General features: G+C 38.7%; 1 pseudogene; it reads right to left on the bottom strand.

Annotated features, from left to right (window-relative positions):
• The window catches only part of LOC109473189, a 4,657-nt pseudogene extending 325 nt beyond the window's left edge, over positions 1–4,332 (bottom strand).
• Between the last annotated feature and the right edge of the window lie 1,233 nt (positions 4,333–5,565).

Raw genomic sequence — 5,565 nt, 5'->3', positions numbered from 1 at the left:
AACATATAGTCATCATACTTGATAGGAAGATAAACATGTCCATGTTACTAGTGATTAATATCGTGAAAAGATATTCTTCAATCGAGTCACAACTTACACAATTTGCTAGTGAAGTCGCAAACCACATCATTTAAGAGAAAACATCGAGTTGTGAGTTCTGCATTACTCTTAACGTCTTTTACAACATGCATGATATGTAGATTAACATACAAATATTAATACCGTGTAGGTTAGTAAAAGGCAGGTAGGATTATGCTCTGGACCTCAAAAGTAAGTGATGGTGTCCAAACTTTCATTGAAGAACATCAATCCACATTACTGGCCACATAAATGTTAGTAGCTGTAGCTGTTCCGTCCTTGTCTTTCCCATAGATTAGCTGAGAAGTACCTTACACAGCTTTAGTATTCTTATACAGAAGCTGAACATTAGTAGAGGCTGCTTTCTTATTTTCATTGTCATAAACAGACTCAGAAGAAGCAAATTTTGCCTTCCCATCGCCACTGTCATACTCATCAACGCCAGCCCCCTCTTCAACATCATCACACATCATTTTGCCACGGTCATTCTCAAGCACAAATGTAGCTAGATGCTAATTCCTCATTACGATTTTTATACACATCGGTTTGCTCTGGAACTACAGACTCAAAAAATACGTCGTCATCGTTTTCATACACGTACGAATGGTGCACAGCTACAGAGTGAATAGATGCTACGTCCTCATCATCATTTTCATACACGTTTCCGTGCAGTTCAGATACGGGATCGGGTGACACAGTACCACCTTCCTCTACTTCATCGTCATTTTCATATACGTTTGTGTATGACTCAGCTATAGGAGCAACTGGCTCATCTTCATTATCATTTTCATACACATTTACAGGTGCGGTACCACCTTCCTCTACTTCATTGTCATTTTCATACACGTTTACAGGTGCGGTACCACTACTTCATTGTCATTTTCATACACATTTACAGGTGCAGTACAATCGTACTCTAGTTCTTCGTCATTTTCATACATATTCATTTGTAAACCAGATACAGTAGCAACTGGCTCATCCTCATTGTCATTTTCATATGGATTTATGTACAAGTCAGGTTTTGTCACGTTGCCTTTCAAAGGATGGTAAAATACGTACTCATGTCCCATAAGCTCAACCTTTTTCTTCCTTATTTCAACGTTATCAAGTTGTTCAAATAAGATAACCTATGTATCCACTTGCACATTCCCCAGATACTGGAGCAACTGACATATTGTTTCGTTTCATTTCGATCTCAAAAGTAGCAATCGAATATTGCAGGATAAGGATGAAGAAATGGTGTAGCTTTCAGGGACATAGGACCGGATTTGATCCTTCTTTGATGTAAAGGTTAGTTGGTACTTGTCCCGTTAACTAGTCTAGGAAGCCCACTCTCTTTTTTCCTTCACATTCCAGTGCAATAGAGAATGCAGTGCGCACATGAGATCGACAGTGTTAGCTAGCACAAGATGATATGTTGGACTCATATATTTGGATTGTCCTACTACGATTTTTCTTCCTCTAAATAAGACACTGATTAAAATAATCCTTCCATCCAGCCGCAAACTGCGCACACTGATAGTGGAGTCATAAGCACATTGAGCAAAAGCATATTTGCAAGATCTGCATTTTATTTCACAACATATAGTCATCATACTTGATAGGAAGATAAACATGTCCATATTACTAGTGATTAATATCGTGAAAAGATATTCTTCAATCGAGTCACAACTTACACAATTTGCTAGTGAAGTCGCAAACCACATCATTTAAGAGAAAACATCGTGTTGTGAGTTCTGCATTACTCTTAACGTCTTTTACAACATGCATGATATGTAGATTAACATACAAATATTGATTAATACCGTGTAGGTTAGTAAAAGGCATGTAGGATTATGCTCTGGACCTCAAAACTAAGTGATGGTGTCCAAACTTTCATTGAAGAACATCAATCCACATTATTGGCAACATAAATGTTAGTAGCTGTAGCTGTTCCGTCCTTGTCTTTCCCATAGATTAGCTGAGAAGTACCTTACACAGCTTTAGTATTCTTATACAGAAGCTGAACATTAGTAGAGGCTGCTTTCTTATTTTCATTGTCATAAACAGACTCAGAAGAAGCACATTTTGCCTTCCCATCGCCACTGTGATACTCATCAACGTCATTCCCCTCTTCAACATCATCACACATCATTTTGCCACGGTCATTCTCATGCACAAATGTAGATGCTAATTCCTCATTACGATTTTTATACACATCGGTTTCCTCTGGAACTACAGACTCAAAAAATACGTCGTCATCGCTTTCATACACGTACGAATGGTGCACAGCTACAGAGTGAGTAGATGCTACGTCCTCATCATCATTTTCATACACGTTTCCGTGCAGTTCAGATACGGGATCTGGTGACACTACTTCATTGTCATTTTCATACACATTTACAGGTACAGTACCACCTTCCTCTACTTCATTGTAGTTTTCATACACATTTACAGGTACAGTACCACCTTCCTCTACTTCATTGTCATTTTCATAGACGTTTGTGTGTGACTCAGCTATAGGAGCAACTGGCTCATCTTCATTGTCATTTTCATACACATTTACAGGTGAGGTACAACCTTTTTCTACTTCATTGTCGTTTTCATACACATTTACAGGTGCGGTACCACCTTGCTCTACTTCATCGTCATTTCATACACGTTTACAGTTGCAGTACCACCTTCCTCTACTTCATTGTCGTTTCATACACATTTACAGGTGCGGTACCACCTTGCTCTACTTCATTGTCGTTTTCATACACATTTACAGGTGCAGTACCACCTTCCTCTACTTCATTGTCATTTTCATACACATTTACAGGTGCAGTACCACCTTGCTCTACTTCATTGTCATTTTCATACACATTTACAGGTGCAGTACCAACTTCCTCCACTTCATTGTCATTTTCATAAACAGAATCAACAGTTAAATCTGCCTCGTCATCATTTTCATAAATTTTTCCCCCAGACAAAGCTACTGTCCCTTGGGTCGAAGACATACCCTGACCACCTAGATTTCTGGTACTTGTTGCAATTCTAGCTGCCATTCCGGATGTCCCCGTGCTGTAATGTACCCCTTTGCCCCTAAGTTATAGTTACTATTGGGTATTGTCACAACTGTTCCTACTTTGTAAAAAATGGCAGAGGAAACTGATGCCAAAGGACGCTGCTTCTTGATACGTCGCTTATAGCACATTACAATCACAATATAACATGTCAGGAATGCCCCAGCAGCAGCAATACCACCATAAAGGTAGAATAGTGTTTTGTCATCAAATTTGCCACGTACAAATCTAGAGGATATTAAGGGGCTTACAGATGATGGCTCTTGAACGTGAATTGACGTGGGGCTTACAGATGATGACCCTTGTACGTATATTGACGTGGGGCTTACAGATGATGGTTCCTGTACGTAAATAGACAGGCTGGCAGACGTGGAGCCACCAGTACTCACTGCCAAACAGACGTACTGACCAGAATCTGTAGCGGTAATGTTCTCTATGGTGATGGTACCGTTCGCCTCCACAGTCACTCTTCCACCTGACTCAACAGTTGCATTTACGCCAGAAGGGAGAGTGACTGTGATGTCTGGGGTTGGAATTCCCGACACGTCACACTTTAGAAACAGTGTCTCCCCTTCTAACACTGGCCTGTTTCCATTTATCATCTTAAACGTTACTATTTGTGGTTCTTCACAGATCAGATCATCGGGGTTTATATCTCTAAGCCTTTGCCCTAAGAAACGACTGGGCTCTTTACATATGATGTGATCCTCACTTTCCCAACCATCTTTTGTCTGAAGGAAACCATCCTACAGTCACACTGCCATGAGTTGTTCTTAAGGTTTACGCTTGAAACCGGCATCAGCTCATTATATTCTGACAGAACCGTGATTTTATTGTTGTTTAGCAACAGTATCGCGAGTTTCGGCAGATTTGAAAATGTTCCATTCTGAACGATACTGATTTTGTTGTTTTTCAGATCCAAAACTTTTAGATTTGGTAAGTTTGCAAATGTACCAGGTTCAATATGTTTTATCCGGTTATCGGCTAGGGACACCTCGGAAAGCTCAGGTAGCTTTAGAAAAGAACCACGTTGAATATTAGATATCTTGTTCCTGAACAGGGCCAACCATCCAAGCTGGCGTAGATTTGAAAATGTACCATGTTTAATAATAGTTATCTCGTTATATTATAGGAACAAAATTGAAAGCCGAGGTAAATTAAAAAATGAATCACGTTGAATGTTTGCTATTTCATTGTTAACCAGGTACATATTACCAAAATAATTCTTGAATTTCAAAAACCATAAAATGTATCATAATAATAGGCACCATTTTAAGGTTGTGTGTGAGCTAGCATTAAAATACTGTTCTTGTTCATCCATCATGTGTATGGCACATCTCACTGGCTCACAAGTTTTTAACATTCTCCGTGTACCTAAGACACGCTTTGGACTAAAATGGGGGTGATACAGAGCTACCCGTGAAATCGCATGTATCTCAAGTTTGGCGAGACCAATCAACTTCAAATTTGGAAGTAACTTAGATGAAATACCACTGATTCTAAATAATTACTTTTTCCGTCGAAAATCTGCATAATTGTTCCATAAATAATAATAATATTAGATCATTTTGACTATATAAGATAGGCCTAGACCAAACCCTTCCGCTCAGAATTGTAATACAAAACTTTCAGAGAATGTGGAGAGATATGCACTTTATAGGAATCGGTTTCCAGAAAAGAAGAATATAGCTTAGATTTGAAAATATTTAGAAATATAGTCCATTTTGGTAGAAATCTAGGGGGTAGGTATGACTTTATCTACCAATAGCTAGATATATGGGGATAAAGTAGTTTTTCTGAAAACCGATTCATAGAAACCGACTTCTTACGCATTGTTTGCACCCAATTTCAACTTTGTAACCCAATGGGAAGAGTTTGGTCTCGGGCTTTAAAGTTTAAAACTCTAAATTCTGGTAGATTGCCTTCCTTGACCTGTCAATCTTTATCAAGCCTCATGACTGTGAATGAAATTAATTGTTTTCGCACCTCCACTCAAGGCAATTACAGGCAATTATCTTTAATTATGCATAGCGGGCAGACGGCAGCATGTATCCATTCAAATTCCACTTTACCACAAAAGTCTTTGTTTTTAAACATTTGTTTCTTACTCCTCGAATGAAAAGTTCTGGGTTTGAAATGTAGTTTTATAGCAGCTATGAACCTGAACAACAGCTCTGCCTATTGGGCAGAAGATAGCTAGATGTGTTAATCTGAAGAAAATTTCTAATAGACTTTTAACCCTGGCCCAGTGAGATGATAAATCGTTTGATGTGTATTGACTTGTCTGGCTCCAAACATGCACCTATAACAATGTCCTGTATTTCCCAAACTTCCTTGCTTATAAGTTATACCATTATACAGTTCATGTAGTTTCTTGTCATCCCTCCGTTTTCAGAATGTTCATTTTGAGCGCATGTACGTGCTTTAACTTTTAATCTTTTCG

This window comes from Branchiostoma belcheri, unplaced genomic scaffold (assembly GCF_001625305.1).
Source record: "Branchiostoma belcheri isolate BF01 breed outbred unplaced genomic scaffold, Haploidv18h27 scaffold292, whole genome shotgun sequence".
Lineage (NCBI taxonomy): Eukaryota > Metazoa > Chordata > Leptocardii > Amphioxiformes > Branchiostomatidae > Branchiostoma > Branchiostoma belcheri.
This window is presented reverse-complemented; position numbering and strand designations above follow the sequence as displayed.